Source organism: Xiphophorus couchianus, chromosome 5 (assembly GCF_001444195.1).
Source record: "Xiphophorus couchianus chromosome 5, X_couchianus-1.0, whole genome shotgun sequence".
Lineage (NCBI taxonomy): Eukaryota > Metazoa > Chordata > Actinopteri > Cyprinodontiformes > Poeciliidae > Xiphophorus > Xiphophorus couchianus.
The window spans coordinates 29,776,940-29,796,850 of record NC_040232.1 but is presented as its reverse complement, the minus strand read 5'-3'; the positions used below and the strand labels follow the sequence as shown (position 1 = coordinate 29,796,850).

The 19,911-nt window shown below is 40.5% G+C and overlaps 1 protein-coding gene across 3 annotated transcripts in view; it reads right to left on the bottom strand.

Annotated features, from left to right (window-relative positions):
* Positions 1-18,718, bottom strand: part of mafgb (v-maf avian musculoaponeurotic fibrosarcoma oncogene homolog Gb) — a 30,145-nt gene extending 11,427 nt beyond the window's left edge. Inside the window, exon 1 of one of the 3 annotated variants that reach the window (XM_028018158.1) lies at positions 17,590-18,718. The gene's annotated coding sequence lies outside the window, so the exon portion shown is untranslated. The other 2 variants (XM_028018159.1, XM_028018160.1) reach the window with 2 other exon arrangements.
* Positions 18,719-19,911: the final 1,193 nt, after the last annotated feature.

Here is a 19,911-nt window from a genome sequence, read left to right as displayed (position 1 = left end):
TTTATTTTTGATACAAAGCTTTGTAATTGTATATTATTTCTGTACTATTTGCTTGTGTATTTCTTATCAAAGCTCTACAGTGAGAATGTCACACAGGGTCATGCTTACAGTGAAAATAAAAGATTATTAAATCAAATAAACGAGCAAAGCTGCGAGTGTGAACAAAAAAAAAACTCCTCCTTCAGAGGAAGCGATGGGTTTATACGACACGAGGCCACATGTCTTGCTACATCTTTATTCTTTTGTATCAAAAAGACACGGAGCCAATTGTGTGGCAGTGCGCCTCCCCCACAATGCACCTCTGTCTGTCTGTGAGGGTACCACAAATCCTACATTTATAAATAGCTGCAGATCAAAGAAAAAAAAAATTTAGCAGCTCATTAAGCGCACACGCACTAAATATGTCAAGGCACAGCAATTTTAAAAATTCTGTTTACGACTGCATGACACGTTTAAGGTTGTGGGAATAAAGCAAGCGCCGTAAGAGGCTTCAGTCAATCCTCCTGCTTTTATTCTATTTATTTTGAAACAACTCAAACTTCCTCTTAACGAGTCGGGATAACTCAAATAACACGTGGCGACTGTTTTCAACAACTGGAGGGCTTCCACATGTGCTGCTGCAGTCTGAAGTTTTACTGTGATGCAGCCTCCTGCAGCTGGAGGTGCATCTTCGCACAATAGCTGCATCAAAGGCAGGGAGGCTGAGGGTGGCTGCCGGTGGTGGAGGCGGTGAGAGAAGACAGTGGGGGGGGGGGCTAAAAAGGAGGCCGATTTCCTGGCAAGCGCTGTTTTATTTCCCCTGTGTCGAACTCTCCCCCCCATGAACACCCAACACCCACCCTCCATCGACACAGAAACAAAAAGCCTGCTGCCAAGATCGTGCACATTATCCCGCCGCCATGCCTGCGGGGTCTAATAAAGCACACACATGTAAAATGGTCGGCAGCGCTCAAACATGCAGTTTTAGCTTTTTGGAGAAGAAGCCGACAGACGTGGAGAAACTTTGAGTTCCTGCACCTCAGAGGTTCGATCCCTCATCTTGGCGTAATTAAAGTTAGTTTTCAAAAGGATGTTTTAACGTGACAACAGAGTGTTGTTGCTTGGATCGGAACTGACTGCGGAGCTAAATCCTACTGTCACAGCCTTAACACAATACTGCCAGGAAGAAGAACAAAAAGCAGCTGGCACGGTTCCCTCAGAGCCTGAGTGTCAACATCATAGAGTTAGCGATTACAAGAGGAGACACTGAGACAGCTTAAATATGCAGAACAATGGAGACAGGTGTGTTTGTAACGTTTCACCTGCCAACAGCTCAGGAGCACAGAGGGAATTTGTTTGAAAGGCAGTGGGTGGTGGGGCAAAATCACACCTGGAAATGGGAAAATATATTATTGAAATAAATTTAAATATAAAAACGAAGCAATTAATATTTTTACATCTACAGGGCTTTTTACATAATTACAGGCCAACACTCTTAAGGAAATATTTGTTGATCGCAGTGTTCACAGCTGTTGTGTTTGTAAGGTGTTAGGTTGTTGGCCCTTATGGTAACAATCAGCAGAAGCAGAGGTTAAAATATTGTAAACTATGCAATAATGACATATAAACATTTAACATTTTTGATTGTTTCCATTTGTGATCACTCAGTAGTTCTGATTCATATTAAGAAGGCTATTTTACAACAACAGTGTTGAAAAAGGGTCTTTTTCCATTTATTGTGTGGTTTGTTCAGTGGATAAAATAAAATAACGTGAAAGCAATGTTAATACCGGTGCATAGATTGCAGTTTTCTGGCTGATCTTTAAAAAGCTTGACCTGCTGATTCCAATTTTGGCCAAAAAATTTATTTTATTTTAATTTTTTTAAGGAAATGTTGCTAAATATACCAAGAAAGTCACTGAGTTGACAAAAGTGGGGTGACTATTGTTAACTGCAAACATGCAGACATGACCTGGTGGGCCAGTCTGTCAGTCAAGCCTCTCACTGCAGAGCAGAAGAGGACAGAGGCTGATATTTAGACCTTAGGCCAGGTAGATAAGATCAGTGGATAAGATAGCATTCACATTTAAGTATCAGCTGATCACAGATCTCCCAAAATTAAGGAAATCGGAGCGTGGCCGGTTTATCGGCTGACCAAATGCTAAAATAGCAACTGGATCTAATTACAATCAGTAAAAAACATTAAGATTTTACTTTAGCAACAACTCATTATTTCATTGATATGTTGAAGCCAGTGATCAGTAAAACTCTGTAACCAAATTTAAAAATAATTAAATCAGACTAAATCTTTCCTGTTTTAGGTCAGCTTCCTGTAGGTCAGCCACAGGTCAGCCAATGATCGCAAATGTTGTGAACTAGCCAATCAGAAGCTCATGAAGTAATGACATCATCATCTGAGCTTTTCTAAGTTGCAGTTATTTTAATGTATGTAACCTTCTGAGCTTGAAGAAATACTTCTAGTATTACTACTACTAATAATAATAATACATTGTCTCTCTTTGTTCTGACAATTTGAAAATACAAATCATTTTAGTAATCCTTATTTATTCCAACCATGAAAGGTTTAGCCTGATTTAATGTCAGTGGAAAAAAGGTTAAATGTCTTTTTATTCACTGTAAATAAATATTTATTTTCAACAGTTTAAGAAGACGGTCTGCCTCCTCATCTTTTGATTGCTGTGCTGTAGTCTCTTGTTTCTGACCCCCGATCAAATGGTTATGTCTTAAAATCCACAAAATGATTATTTGGCCAGTCATCAGTCAGTGAAACAAAAGTAAAACAAACGAGTTGTCCGAAAGTTCTCCCTGTTTTGTTAAATGAAACTTAGTTTAAGACACGATAAAAGTTCAGCAGTTTTTCTCAGCAAACTAAAATGTAAAATTAGCTATTCCTAAAGATAAATAATAATAAACAAAGCATATGAAGTGATAGAGGTGAATAATTAATATGTAACTCTACTGCAGTCTAGAAGTTCTCGTAATTAGAGCTGTGTGATATTAAGAAAATCTGAAGTATGGGACCGTATTGCAATGATTAAAACATGCTGACATCAGTCACTGCATGTTTCAGCATCATAACAACTATTATCTAAATCAACTGTGGTTATTTCTTCAAATGTGACTCGCCAATGGTATTATGAAGGTAATAACACTTTAGCTTTTTACTAATTCCATTAAAAAAAGCATAATAAAACTGTCTTAAGACAAAAAAATGTGTTCAAATTCACACTACTAAACTACTGTATGCAACTTCCAGAAACGTTTAGACCATTAGACCACATGGAAGTAACCCAGGTTAACGATTATGTGTAGAGTAAAAGCTACGCCATTAATCGTACGAATCAGTGCACAAACACACATTATATCTTTCCATCCTCACAAGGACTTTTCATTGACTTCCACTCATTTTTGATTAATTCCTGCAGCCTAATCCTAACCTTGGCCCTGAACCTAATCATTACCAGTATATCCCTAAACCTAAACCTAACAAAAACCCAGTTCACGTCTTAGTCCTAAACTGAACCACTAGCCCAAAAACAGCACTCCATCTTGGAGCAGTGGGTCCTCACATCCTACTATTTGCTGGAGAAATGGGTCTTACAAAATGAAAAATGGGAAAACACACACACAAATATATATACTGTATATATGCACACACACCTACACACACCGTCTAGGGGTGTCCTTCCCATAATGGTTGTGGGGTGATCGTTGCAGAGCGGTCAATGCCAAAGCCGCTGTTGCTACAACAGACAGGCTTTTTGCTGTGGCAGGCTGTATTTTTATGGAGCAACTTAAAGAACGCTGACAACTCAAGAGTAGAGCTGCTTACTGTTACAGTGGAGAGACGACACACACACACACACACCCACACCCACACACACACACACGCACCCCCCGAGGATGGGACCCAGAGGCGGGGATGGGTGAAAAGGTGAAAAGTGTTAGAGATGAGCAAAATATGGCTTATAGACAAGAAAAGAAAAATTTGAAAGGAGAAGAAAAAAAAACAGGTGAAAGACTGGAAAGACATTAAGGTGTGAGTGTGGGGGGGAGGGAGCAGATGAGGACAGAGGGGAGAAAAGAAGAGATGAGAAAGAGGAGGAGTGGGGTGCTGTTGGTAGAGGACTGAAAGAATGCTGACGTCTCCAGAGCTGATTAGCGTTACACAGAGACATCACACCCACAGTCGGGAAAAATGCTGAGTACGGAAGGAAGACAGGGTGGGGGGTGCAAATGACAAGGGAGAAAGAAGAGAAGAAAAAGAGAAGAGCGAGCAGGGAGGAGGAGGAGGAGGACAGAGGTGGAGAGGAGGAGTGGGACGGTGGGGAGGGTAGAAGAAGGGGTGGGAAAGCGTTTGGGTGAAAATGCATCCTCAACACATTTGTAGGAGCTTAGCTGTTGAGTACGGGGAGGCGGAGGAGAGAGGGATGGAGGGGTGGAGGGGGTTGGAGTCTGCGATATTAAAAAAGGAAAAAAAACTGAACTCAGCAGCAATCACAACCTCAAATCAGAAAGGTTTTGATCCATCAGACATGAGACCGTCAGCTTCATCGACAAAAACCGCATCAAGAAACTGGCATAAAAAAAAAAACTAACTCAAAACTAAAGTATTAATTCCAAAGTGGTACCAGATCACACAGACACTCTTCAGTGTGAAAGTTGTTATTGAGTGAAGGAGTGAATTTATAGTTTCTGTGAGGTGTTTAAAAGTACCGAACAAAACGTGTACAAATATGTTTAAAAGGAAACTGTTCTTACTTCATGCAGGCTGCAAGAGAACAAGAGAGAGTAAGTCTTTTAGAAGACAACAGGAAGGCCTAAGTAAGCGCAATAGACATGTCATTAAATCCTTTTGAGCACTTGAATACATTTTTAAAATTAATTTAAGAGTTTACAATCTCTATAGTAGCCACACAGTGAGACTATTATTTCAGTAATTCAAGCCAAGCTAACTGTGCTAAGATGTTATAAGACAGATTTATCGATTCTATTTTTTAAGCCCTTTTCACAAAACAGTTCCATCATCAGCCCACAGAAATGAGCCCCTCTCTGAACTGCCTCTGGCCATTCAGATTACAGATCAAGACGACAATATATTGCACTTGTAAGGTCGCAAAAATCCAGCCAAAGAAGATTTGGAGTGGATGTCAGCAGAGTTGATATTCAACATTACACTTGTAATGAGTGTTAAACATCTCCCGCTCTGCGGGGGTAAACTCATAGCTGGCATCTTATCAGTTTTGTTCTCTGCTACGCATCACTGCTACAGAAAGAAATACCCTTGGCTAAAGTCCAGGGATCTTTTTTGTTTTAGCACACTTCACCATGACTCAGCTAAAGTTTGCTAGTGACAAGAAATGCTGTGCACTCTGCAGTGACCCCAGTTAGTTTTCATTACATCCTTGACCACCTTGCTTGGCTGATTAGAGGGGTGACGGTGTTGGGTTGACTTCAACCCCCATGCTGTTTAGGCCCTACAGAAATGACAACGAGGCATCTAAATGGTGCGTCCTTTTTATAACGGAACTCTTAACTGGGAACTCGGAGTAACTTTCCACTTTACTGCATTCCAGTTGTTCCACTCGTTCAGAGTCGGAAAACCTTTATTGTTCTAACTATACCCTGGTACCGCCGGGTAACAGTAGTAACAACCGAGCTGCACAGAACCCACTAGGGTGAGGCATTCCAGGTGATTTTCCCGACTTGGAAGTCGGGATTTCCATGTTCCGACTACAAATAGATTTGTAGTCCGAATGTCGTTTTTGAATGTTTTGTGAAAGAGCTTTTTGTTTTGAAGTGTTAGTTAAACCCTGTTTTATAGTGACTACTCTGTCATACACACAATGTAACATCACCTCTGGTCCAATTATAAATAATGTATATTAGGAGTCTTAAGGTGCATTCACACCAGCCCTGTTTAGTCCGCTTTAATCAAACTCCAGTTCCTTTGCCAAGAAAGTCTGGTTCGCTTGGGGAGGTGTGAATGCGTAATCAAACTCTAATGTGGACCAGAAAAGTGAACTCTGGTTCACCTACAAACTAAGGTCTCAGTTTGGTTGAAGTGGACGCTGGCGTGGTTCGTATCCAAAACCACGCTGACCGGAGACCGCTCCAACAGCAGGAAGTGACTGTAGCACAAGGCATTCTGGGTAAATACATCCAAAACAAATGGGAGAGTCTAATACCAGAGGGAGAAATGACTGGAGGTCTTTTGCCAAAGACAAAAGAGAAATCCTACAACCACTAAACTCTAACATTAATTCATTATTGTTTACATTTAGTGAAGAAGGAAGTTGTTCTCATATCTTCTTCAGAGGTTTTCGTGTTGTGTCCTTCAGTAGTTCTTGATGCAGCGCCACCACAGGCGAAGGGGGGAAGATTATAGTTTGTTTGGCACAATGTAGTATGAAAAGGACTTGCACCATCTGAAAATTTAACAAAGGTTGCAATTTTGGGTTCAAATCGAGTCTACCAGACTATCAGGTGCGAAAACGTCCTTAAAGATACAAAGAAATTGGCTAAAATAGGTAATGGCATGTAAAAGTTTTAAGAAAAACTATGATTGGAATTGGCTACAAAATTCAAATAATCTCTGACATCGACCCTTGTTAGCAAATCGGGATGGTACGAAAAGCGAAGGTGTGGCAGGAGGTTAGAGTGGTAAATATGAGTCTTATAAAGACAGATTAAAGAGCAGAGGGAAGAGCACAAGACTCCTTTCTCTTCGTGTAATTCAGACTAACAGGATAATGAACTCTAAGCTTGTGGGTGTGTGTGTGTGTGTGTGTGTGTGCGAGTAGGCGTGTGTGTGTGTGTGTGTGGGAGTGTGTAGGTGTGTGTTGTTGATTCAGACGGAGCTCTAATTAATCTTGTTTTAAAGAACCTTCTGCTCTGGTCACTGCTGACCCACACAGACAAATTTCTTAGAAAGAGACTTTCGATTTAGCTAGCTGCTCAGACATGGGGGGGGGGGAATAAACGTCCAGATTAGATGCTCCAAAAGCCACCGGGGAGGGAGACGAGTGGGTGTGCTCGCACATAAACAACACAGCGTTCAGGGGATGATCAAGAACAGATCGCGAGAGTCACAAGTCGTTTGAGATGCAGTGTTTATTGAATTATCCTGCCATAACAGCTGCTTTAACTGCACCGTCTCCCTCAGGCAACTCTCTGAGCAATAACTGAAATCACAAAGGATGGCATCCGAGTGAGGCGGCGAAGACACGCAGCAGGACACAGAGGGAACGGGGATGGAGAGACACAAAGGCAGCATAATGTGGAAAGCGTGAGTTTAAAACCTCAGAGAGCCACAAAAACACAGCTGCTGGCTGCGGTCCCACCTTGTTTCTGCTAGAGAGAAAAAAAAAAGAGAGACCAAAACAAAGCAGCGCTTAAGCTGGCTGATCTAAAGCGGGCCGAGGGTGTTGAGGGAGTTGGTAAATAATTAACGACGGGCACTGTGTGGAGGCTAATTGAGAATTAGGAGCTAGATCAGAGATAATGGCAACCTGTGAATAGAGAAGACGCTAAGGGTGGAGATGCAGGACCATGGAGAGAGGGAGAGAGAGAGAGAGGGAAGCTGAGAAGAGGACACCCATCTGAGCTGGGAGCGCGTGCAAGAGCAGAAAGAAAGTAGGGAAGACATTAACAAGAAGGTATGCAGAGCGTGAAATAAGCATGATAACAGACGGAGAAGAAGAAAACACAGGGAAGGAGAAAAATAACAACAATCTTCACACTTTTCTGCAAGTTAAAAGTCTGTGTGCGTGTGTGTGCGTTTTGTCAAACGAGTGTGTTGTTAAAGGCACGAAAAACTCCTGGCGTCGACACGTTTTTCCCATTTCAGGTAGTAAGTCGGAGTGTGATGACAAATTTCCCAACACAAGCAAAAAAAAACTGCACTGTCAGGCAATTGAGCTCTGGCTCCCTTTTTTTTCATAAGCACTTTTTCCTCTTTTTTTTTTTGAATAGAGAAAGATTGTACTGCTGGTTAAGTTGCTTCCCTCATGGTGTGTGTGTGGGTGTGTGTGTGTGTGTGTGTGCTTGGAAAACAAACAGAGCTGCGAGGGGAGACAGTATTAAGTCAAACCACACGGTGAGTTTATTTCTCTCTCTATACCTACATCCTGGTCAGCAATAGCAGTTTGGGAAGAAGAAAGTTGGAGCAGCGCATAAGCACCGTTTTTCTCTGTGAAAATGCTCAGATCTTTATCAGGCACGTTGATGAGAAAAGTGCACGGAGAAGCGTCTCGGCGAACACAGAGACGTGTCTGGTGCCACAGGGAGCTCTGACCTTCAGCTCGGGGACATTCCTGGTACCCATTTTAAGGTTTTCCATCAGCTGGCCATCCTTCTGGACGGTATGAGAAGCACGCACACTTACTGCTGCAGCTATGTCACCTCTTTTTATTCACTAAGGAATTAATCTCTTCACGCTACGCAAACAGTCCAGAGCAAAAAACACAATCGGCAAACAAGTAACAAAAACAAGGTTCCACACTTTTCCTTTCTGTTTTTTTTGTTTGTTTGTTTTTCAATGATTATACTCAACTTAAATTCCCCAAATTAATAATAATAATAAAAACCTTCAGATTTTACGGCGTGGTAAAGTTAAAGCTGATAGATCTGTTTGTGACCAGAACTGGTTGGTTGGTTTTCACACTGATCTACGGTTGGACGATATCAGGAAAACATGCGACCTGACCCGTGAAAATGTGAGCGAAGGTTGCAATGGTCATGTGAACTGAACTGTACAGTGCTTATGTCATTCTGCCCCAGCTGGATTACAATCACAAACCCCAGAAAGTGAGTAGCATGTTATGTCATGTCTAATAAGCCAATGAACTGCCGCATTGACAATCTCTTTCTATGTGGTGGAAGTTGTGACTGCAGGAAGGAAACTTTAAAAGTTTGTCATTTTCTGTGATGTTGAGGTATGTAAACACGAAATCACAGGAGGTACAAGGATGAAAGACGATACTTAAAAAGTTAACAGAAGTTCAATCTTGAGATGTGTCTAAGATTCATTTGGGCTGCGAGAGAGTGAGAGAGAGCAAGACTTTCATTAGATAACAGAATAGCTGAACAAAGTAAGGCAGCATTGTTTCATTTTACTCTTTCGAGGTTTTAATGTCTGCCTTTTACTAAAGGGAAATGTTGACAGTTTTTGGAAAATAAATAGGGATGGGAAATTATCGTAGAAGAAGAAGAAAAATTACTTTATTCTTCCCAGCAGGGAAATTATTTCGCAGTTACAGCAAGAATTTTTTTTTATACACAGATTAACACACACATGACGGGAGCTGTGTCTCCCAGCTGAGCCGGCGCCATTTTTGAAGGAGGACATGCGGCAAGGGTCGTCGGGACCGGGAGTCGAACCCGCAACGTTCGCGGGTCTAAGGCCTCCAAATGTGGGGCGTGCTAACCCCCTGCGCCACCACAGCACGCCCCTTTCTTATTACAACAATTGCAAAAGTTACAACAATTTGGATTGATCATAATAAAGATAAACTGTACTTGGTGTTGATTGCAAACCCAAAAAATTAAAAGCATTGTCAAGATTGTTACTTTTACTATTTTTACAAGGTCATTTCTGTGAAAGAACCCAAAAAGACTGGAAGGAGATTTTAAACAAAGAAACAAGCCACTGTAGAAATGTTAGCCAACCTCATGTTGCTAACCGACAGCATAAGATCCCGAAAACAGTTTAAAATATGAAGTCTGTAACTGAATTGTCTATTTTAAATGCGTAAAATCCTCTTTTAAAGCAAAAGTTCTGTCACACACAATGTATAACATCACCTCTGCTTCCAATATAAATTAACAAAGAGCGTTCACATCAGAAAGCTCAGAAAATTAATACTACGAGCGCTGATTTTACATCCTAAACATAGAAATCGCCCTCAGATTCTAATCAGTGCTTCTCTCACAAACAGCCATTTCAAGGCTTTTTTTTCAAGGACCCTAACCCTAACCCTACCCTCAACCAACTTAGATCCAATATAATTTTAAATCTTCAACACACTTTTTAAATCACAATTTTTGAACATTTTTATTTATTTATAGGAATTCACACAAAATGCAGACTGTAAATACTCCATTTCTAATTCAACAGCTTTTTTTCCCAAGTTTGAAAAAAAAAAATTCCACTTTCACTTTTCTTTTCCTTACTTTTCCAAAGTTTGATAGTCAGTATTTCCTTTTGTGTATTTTTAGCCAAAATTTAGTAACCCTTGCCTTTGCCAACAGTCCAAGCTACATCTAGTTTAATTTTTAATTTATACAAAAAAGAGAAAATGTTCATTCATGATATGTTCATTCATTCATGCAATGTTCATTCATGATAAAAGAAAAGAAATCTAACTTTGTAGATATTTAAAATATTCAGTTCTTAAACAACTCCGTTAAACCTCTGCCAATCTTCAGGTTGCAACAGCTTGAACTAAAGTAAAGTATGTTACGAAGACAATCGTTTGTTGCAAAGGGCTTTTCCAACAAAAGCCAGAAGAACCTGTAAAAATGTGTAAATTTCACCTTAGATTGTTGCTCTAAGCACCAAACAATACAGTGCTGGGTTTGCTGACCTAAAATTTGGTTGTAATAATATGTAGTCAGTTCATTCTTGAAGAAGCTGTACTTTTGTTTAAAAATAGTTTGAATGTATAAATTATAAATCAGACTTTGGAATGAACAGAGAAACTCAGGAGAGCTTCCCGCTCCTTGGAAATATTTTAATGTCACAGGTGAGGGTTAAGAGCTGCCACCACCGTGAGCTACAGACACACAGACTTTGTTCCCCCTCTTTTAACTCCTTGGCATTGATCCACAGAGACTGGTGTTGTTTCTTTTCTTTTTTTCTTTCTTTTTAAGGTTCACAAATTCATACCACAATCGGAGACTCGTCACACTGCAGTTAAAAACTGCGGCAAGTTGGCGCATCGAGATGATGCAACTAGTAGACAACCGGTAGTGCGGGTATTCCTGTTACTAGGGCCTTCGAAGCTGTGCACTGTTCACAGGGCCTCGACGCCACAGGATTGTCACTGTGCACAGAGGGTCTCACGCAGACAGAAACTTCTCGAAAGTGAAGAAAGCTGTCGCCACTAGGGGAGAGGTGGGAACTTTGTTCGAGACCGTACGTTGATCTGAAGAGCTAAATGAGTTTGAACACAACTTAAACTAAAACTGTGAACTTGTTTTCTGTCTGCTAATCCTTCTGGTGCAACTTATAATGAGATTTGTCTTGATTTCAGTCTGGTTATGTAAAAAGAAGTTAATGCACTTGTAGAGTTTGGGTATAAACAGTCTAAATAACGCAGCCCACTAATGCGGAAGCAGATGAAGTGTGGGGGGGGGAGGGGAAGACAGTGGAGCACAGCAATGATTATGCACCAGATCTGCTTACACCATATTTCATCATTACTGTGGAGAGGAAAAAAACACTCAAATATTGATCTGCCCCACTGCTTCCTTTCCTCCCTGCCTCTCTCGCTCACTACCAATTCTGTCTTTTATTCCCGCGTTTCCATCTCTCGTTTTACTTCTCGCTAACACTTTCTGAAATTTGCAAGCATAACAAGACTTTTCTGAGAGGAATCCCAGTTGTAAGGACGATCATAAACACGCAGACGATACTTATGAATTATGTTCAAAAACACCAAAGTTTCTTGCCTTTAAACACACACAAAGAGAAGGTGGACAGAATATCGTGAACACCTGCGCAATCTATCGCAATCCAGGGCTTTAGATGTGCAAGGGCAGCGCGTGTGAAGTTTTCTGTAATGTGTTCTCAAAGCTCAGGGGTAAACAGACCACATCACGCAACAACTTAAAACTGAACATCAGTAATTAGGTTTTCAACAAACCTAACGGACAGAAAAAAACACTCATTTAGACACAACAAGCTGGGATGTACCACTCGTTAAAGCTTTTCTGGTATTTAAACTACGCAAAAACAAGCTTTATGGCATTACAGAGAAAAAGGTAATGGTAAAAACACAGGTTAAGTTCATGTTATAATAATCAAATAAAGGTATTATTGAGTCTTTTAATTAACTTATGAAAAGCAGGTCTTTCAACTGCAGTCATTATTTGTAGACGCTCCTGGTAAAGTTGTGGAAAACGCTGTAAATAAACGCATTTTTTAAAGTAGCAGCGTAATCTCCCCAAGCTGAAAGTTTTAGAAAAATTCTTCTGAGTTTCAGTGTATGTCTAATTGTTTCAGTAGAGCACGACATTTCACAGATGTACAATTATCTTAGCCACTCATCAGGAGCCTGGACAAGGAGCCACGTTTATCTGCCACCACTCACAGTGATGGAGAATGCTTGGGAAGTCTTAAACTGTCCAAAACTCACTGTGAGAGAATTGAAGCAAAAGCTGCCATGTTGGAGTCACTGGGTCTTCATAACAACCTCCATCTGCCATGTTTGAGATCAGGAGTTTAACAGTCACTGTGCGCTTTGCTCAGACGAGACGAAGATTTGGGTTTGGCAAATGCGTGTCCACTCTCAAGTACGGCGGTGGATCTGTAATGCTGTGGACGTGTTTCTCTTCCAAACACCTTATCGGAAAGCAGAAAATCATAAACCGTAAACTTTTTGAAATACCAGATGATTTAAAATTTGACTTTAAACCTAAGTTTTGTTGGGGGAGCTGAAGTGAACAGAACAACAAGAGGACCCTGAAATAAAGCACCGTCAAAGAATTTGTAAAGAAGGATTTCTTAACCACAGAGGAAATGTACCTGAATTAAAAGTTGTATTTTTCTAAAATTTTTCAGTGTGACATTATTCTAATGCAATGAAAGATGAGTTTGTTTTAAGGCATTTTACTTGTCTACCAATAAATGTGGGTAGCAATAAAGGCCACCATGCTTTTATTAGCAACTTAATGACACAACTAAGGTCAAAGCTAAACAACTAATAGATAAGCTCCTTTATTTCTTATACAGCTTTAGCAGATGTTCCTGAACACCAAAGTCTCTTTCCTTTAAGCACACACACACACACACAAAGAGAAGATGGCTATATTAACGGCATACCTGTTAATATTTTCTGCCATAAATCTAAACAAATTTCTTTCTGTTTTGTAGAGCAAACACCTGTCTTAGCTGTTCGCCCCGTCTCCCCTTCAAAGGAGGTTTTACGGAGCGTTTCATCAGTTTGATCCCCGTACACGCAGGGAATAGAGCTGCTCTTTACTCAGACACACACATCACACACCACATCAGAGCAAACTGCTCTGATGTGGTGAAACAGAGCGACGTTAAACTGAATTTAATGCTTTGGACTTTGTCCTGGAAGGAGGCCGCTCAGGTCAGACGAGGTGAAGGGGTGGAAATGAAAGAAGTGCGAAATGTTCAAAGACCAACTGCTAGTAAAATCACTTCCCTTTGCAAAAAAATACAAAAAAAAGGAACTAAGACACGTGTTTTTTTTTTTTTACTTCGTTGCTACAATGCCCAACAACAAGCAGGTCTTAGGTTCTTGTAGGTGTTGTATATCTCCGTCTCCTCTTTGCACTCGCGTTCTCTTTCTCACGTACACACATGCACGCACAAAAAAACAGGGCAAAGAAACTAGCTGTGGTAAGTAACAAGTGAAAACGCCATCTGTCAAGCGAGAGCGCATTTGCTTCGCCTCAGCATTTTCAGGGGAATGCCTTGAAGACAAAAAGGTCCTTGTTCTCAATCTCTCCGCAAATCCCATCTCTCATTCTTCCTCCCTCTTCCTTCATCCCCCTTGCTCCGCGCGTCTTGCCGCTCCGCCACCATCAGCAAAGTTGCACACATAAGCATTGGTCAGCGTTCAATTACCGCGAACACCAGGGAAGGATGGGAAAGTACTTGACAGAGAAATGCACTTCAAGCACTGATTAAATACTGATACCAAGTATAAAAAGCTAAGCCCCTTAGGTTGTGTGTGCGTACGTTCAACAAGAGAAAGGAAATGGGGAAAGTGTGTGAAGACAGTGGTGGTGGTAAGGGGGGGTTGCTTTTCCCTCCAATACTGATACAACTGTTTCATCATTATGACCCTCTATTACAGTACTTGCCAACTTGCTTACTACATACTTTTGATACACTCTGCAGAGTGCTGACTCTAACTAAAGCTGCTGATATGGAGTCATTAGGGGGTGAAGTTTCTGTTTTTCTTGTGCCCACAGAGCTTCCCTATTACTCTTTAGTGTTTAAGAGTTGCACCGCTCATAGGTTGCTACCAGTCAGCAGATAATGGCCTATCCACAAGAGATCAATCAGAGGATATTCTGTTGCAAGGCATTATAGTTCACTGAGCCGCTTTCCTTTTTTAGCTCGGATCTGCGTGGTTCATTAACTGCCACAACAGTCGATCCCTTTCTCTGGCTTTTGTTTGTTTTATTGGGGGAGTTACTTAAGGTAAAGCCAATATTTTCAGAAAAACAGATATAAGGTTTTCAAATATTATGACGCCCAATTTGAATAAGTGTTTACAGGCAAAAGCATAATGTTTATAGTCTATTAGATATTTTTCATCTTAAAAAGAGAGAAGAGTCAGGTTAGCTAATTATGCTAAGGTTTATCAGAGGCAGATGTAAGTTTATATTTATCAAGATTTTCTCTATGAAAGTAACCAAATATATACATTTTTGTACTTACTATTTTTTTTTTACATAAATACAACATCAATCAACTAAAAGAAGGTTAAAACCCTGCTTTTTAAGTCAGTCTAAAAGGATTGTTCCGCTTTTAAGTGAGTTCCTGTTAAAAAGTTATAAGCACTTAGTTTCTTACCTGCAGTAGATAACTCTTTGTCTTTCATCTAAATCCAGATTAATTGGTCCAGAAACAAACAACTAGTCTGAGAGAAGCCAAAACCAAAGTGGACATCACCAACCAACAAAAAAAACCCTCCAAGGGGATCCACATTGTAAAAGAAATAAAAGTAGGTGTGCCATCAATAATGTTTATTGACAAAAGAACATGCAAAGAGTTTTTTGATTAAGCAACTGGACTCATCGTAGGAGTCCGTAGGAGGAGAAAAGAAGATGTTTCACACAGGAAGATTATAGGAGATACACAGCCGCTAAAGTCCATTTTCCATGAAAATAATCATCGGCTTCTTTGTAAATAATAGCTCTAACCAAATAAGAAGACGGTTCAAAGATTCATGAATTAGCCAAACTTTTATGACGTTTTTGAGAGTGAAGTAATTTAAGACAACAGAAGTTCTGTCTGGTTTTCACCAATAAACCAGCTAATCTACTTCATACTAAATGAAAACACCGAACAGCTACCTACTGCCTTTATGAGCAGAGGCATCTTCTGAGCATTATTTAACCTCTTTATATTTTGTATTTTTGTAGATTTTGACTGTTCTGTAATCGAGTTTTTAGAGCTGTCGACGGCTGACTTTTTCTAATGACCAACAACCTTAAAATGTCCTGGGACTAGACAAAAAGCAGAACTTAAATTCAAGTCTTAAAACTTGACATTTTTCTAAAACACACATTTCGGCAAACTTGATTTCATCTTTTGGTGATTTAATTGCAAAACTGAAGCTATAGTTGAATTTCATTTCGGGCGGTATATTTCAAGAGCTTATTTCTAATCATTTCAATGTTTGTGGTATACAGTTTTTCTGAAAATGGAATATTAATTAAGACCAAAATAAATAATTGAGCTCAGAAATATATGCAACTATGTTGATGGAAAATTGAGTGGAAGGAAAAACTATGAAAGGTGAATTGAATTACTGAAATAAGGTATATATATTTTTGGCAATATTCTAATTTACAATTCACCACAACCTAATTACAATTATCTCACAATTACCAAAAAAGCCAACATCACAGATACCAGAGCCTATCTTTTATTCCTCATCACAATATCAGCTGAACTTCCCCAAAATAAAAAAAATTCAAATGTATCTGAAACACATATGAATATTACATAAGACTAATTAAAAAAAGGATGTTTATCGCTGAAACATATTGTGATATATTAATGGAAAGCTAAAAGGAATGGAGAAATAACTTCCCTGTTATTTTCTAATTTATTAATGTTCACCAGTACAACATTTAAGTTTACTTAATTTATTTAAAAGAGACAATAGATATAAATAACAGGAGCACTTCAGTTTATATATGTGGCAGACTTAGCTATAAATAGAGGTTGATAGTCCCTGTCAGGTTGGTGGCATTAAATGAAATAAAATTTAGAATCATCCCTTTAATACGTTCATGATAGCTAATGTCAATATTTATAGAAATCCGGTAAATGAATAGGTTGCCTGAACAACCTATTAAATAAATGCGACCGAAAGGTCGAAACATGGTGACTAAAATAGTTTACAGTACGATGCCGTTTGATGAGCCTCTGCCTATAAAGCACCAGCGGAACAAACGAATGGAAAACAAACGAATTCAGCTCAAATTCCGTTTTAAAAACCAGCTTCTTCCAACACACAAGTGGTTTAATTATCACCAGAGGTAGAAAAAGTGAATATCAGCGACATAGCGGAGCGTATTTTTGTCCCCTCGTCACAATACGAGCTGAGCTCCTCTTCCTTCGCTCCAGACCTTTGTCCGCCCGCCGCCGCCGTGTTGCCATGGCTCCCTCATGCCTCCGCTCCGCTCGCGCAAACGTTGAGAAATAGCAACGTTGTGATGAATCAGCATCTCTGCCGCCAGCACAGCCGGCGTAGCTACAACACCGGCGTGCCAGGAGACGAACCCGCCGATTCCACACGTCGCTCCACTCACGCTCACGCTCACTCACACAATAAAAAGGAAAAATAAATCCTCTCCGCTGACAGACGCATGAGCTGAAGGCCTGTCGGCGGGTTGGCTGACACAAAGCAAATGTCAAAACAGCCGCTCCGTCTAAGCTAGCTGCTGGGACGTCTGACAGCTACCGACACTCCGGGATGACAGCCTGAACGCAGAGTCCGATTTGTAGGCACGTTTCAGTCACAGAACTTAACAAAGGGCGAACGGGCTGCGAGTCAGCACGTCAAAATAAACCCACCTCAGGCGGCGCAGGTACCGAGCATCGGAGCAGCTGTCCTACCTGAATGTGTCCAGCTTGTGTCCGCCGCCGCTGCCGCCTCTCCGCTAATGAGGTTAGGTGTAGTTACCGCTCCGAGCTGCCACTGACGACCCCTCGTTCCTTTAGTTTCAGCCTCAAAACAAGGGAATCCCCAGGCTGAGCAGAGCAGCGTCCCCCCCTCCTTCTCACGGTCCTCTAATTCCGACACATAGTTTTTAAGCTTTGACAGCCCACCCGGCAGCCAGGCCCCCTTTGTCTGTGTTATTATGAAATCTGCGGCTGGTCGGTAGAGCGAGGCGGTTCGAGCGACCCAGCGGGTCCGCGGTGGCGCTTTACCGAGCGATGATGATTCAGCACTACCAGCAGCGCTGGCTGCCCTTTAAACAGCGGCGGGGGACAGGGGAGAGCAGGGGACAGCCCGGCGGCGGCAGCAGCGCGGCACCGCGACGGCTGAGGCGGCGGCGCACACTCAGCAAAACACCGCCACATTCAGCACTTTTTTTTTTTTTTTTTTTTTTCAGCGATTTCACTTTTGTTTCAAATTAAATCCGACTCACCAGAATTGGAGCCGGCGCCTTCGGAGCCTTGTTGTTGTGTGGACACGGTGTGAGCGCTGGCAGGAGGACAGCCGGGAGTTGGAGAAGAAGCGCTTCTTTTTTCTTTCTTTTTATTTTTATTTTTTCCGCCGCCTCACGCTTTCTCACAGGTCTCTCTGCCTCCTCGCTTGTTTTAGTCTGTGGTCGGAGGCGCCAGACGTCAAATGATGTTTGGATCACATGGTTTCATTCATGAAGGATCTACGCAACCCCGCATTTAAAGAGACACGCTACTACAGCGTGGTATAACAACAGGCGGCGTGGAAAGTGTGACAAGACAGCTGTGCGCATTTCTAAACTTAGAGGCTTGATCCGACAGCGCAGCGCAAACTGGATGGATAAAACTAACCAAAACAAACCCTGCTGTTCTTCTCAGGAGCTGCGGAAAATGTAATACAGTTAGAAACGCAGCTCAATAAATCACAACACCACCAAAAGGTTGCGTTATTTCTTTTCATTAATTCGATCTAAAAATTGAAAGTTATATATTTTATATAGTCATTACACACAATCACGCGCTTATTTATGTCAGATTTTATGATTATGTCTCAGTCCTTATGAATACATGCAATTCAGTTTTAAAAAAATACAATAAAAATGATTTTGAGCACGTAAATGTTATATTATGAGTAGTCATGGGAGAGACTGCTGAGTTGACTGACACTAAGGGATGCTGCTGAAGAAGCTGACGGTCCAGAAAGTGCTCTACAGCAAAAATGTTAATGGAAAGTTGTGTGGAGAGGAAAAAGTATGGGAGAAAAAGACACACAATCAACAAGGATAAACTGAGAGGATTTTGCCCAATCAAGAGTTTGAGCAGATCCATAACTGATTCAAGATGCACCACAGATGAATCCAGGACATGAACTACTGTTTTCCTCATGTTAATGCACTTCTGAACCAGAGACAATGTAAGAAGCATCATGAAAATAAACTGAACTGTTGCTCGGTGATCCAGTCATCTATTTAATAGGTGCATTTTCTCATTTCATTTGTAATTTGTGACTGAGCTTGAACTAGGCTTACATTTCTGTTTTAACAAAATCCTTACTTGTTAGTTTTATGTTGAAATTATAAGAAAAACTACGTTTTGGTTTTTCATCATCTGTGAGCATCAAAATTAACAAAAATAAACAAATGGAATGTATTTCTCTGCTTATAATCAACCTATGCAACACACATGATATTCGCTTTTTGAATTAAATTACCAACATTTTTTAAACAAATCTAATTTTATTTCATAAAGGTACACATGTACTTCAAATAAAAACAAACAACAACATAATGGCAGTAAAACCAAAAAGATTTAAATGATCGACACACGCATCCACTCAGAAGATAAAAAAGTGTGGAGGAATATAGAAGTTCTTCATATAGATGTGCCCACAGAGCCAGGCCAGTGCAAAAGCAAACCCAGCAGCTGTATTTGGTCCCGAAACCAACAGGGGGCCCCAGAGAGCACTGGATGAGTCAAACAAGTCAGGCTCGCAAACTTTACGTCTTGGTGTGAGTGATTCTTCATCAGCAGTATTTGTGCAAAACAAAACATAAACTCTTGTACCTAAATTTTTACTTTGGTTCAGCTCTGCTTGCATGTTTCTGTACATATCTTCTAAAAAACGCATCCAAATTACACTGAGATTCATATCACAAATTTTCCACTACCTCTCAAAGAAGGATGTGAAATGACAGAAAGGAAAGTTGATGAGTTTCATGTTGAATTTCTAGTTTAGGTCAAATTAATTTGCTCTTACTTCCTAGATCTATTTTACATATACTGTATGTCTTATATTTACATAATCCAGCAGACAATCAGACGTTAGCTCTGTAAACACATCACACAACAATTGCCATCAGTCCTCATTTATCCCAGCAAAAAACAAACCAGCCTATTAGTCCTGAAGTGCACCATTACTATCCATTTCCATTTCAGAGGAATTAATGACTCTGTGTACAAGCCCAGGAAGCACTCAGCCATTATTAGGAGCCTATTTCCTGACAATGACACAGAAATAGCCTGTTTTTATTTACTGATGAACAACTTAGACACAAGTTAGAGCTTTGAGGAGTAAATCTGTGGCAGGTTGCTGAAGGTGGAGGTATAACCTGATGCATCAGCTTGGTGTCTCTTTTAAAAGATCAGCTCTAACAGTCTGGACAGTTTTGGCCCAGACATGGTAACATGATAACAACCTGAGAAATATGACACTGAAGTTTCAGCATATTCTTTTCTATACCATTATGATGTAATTAAGACGAATATGCATTAATGCTCCATGTCAG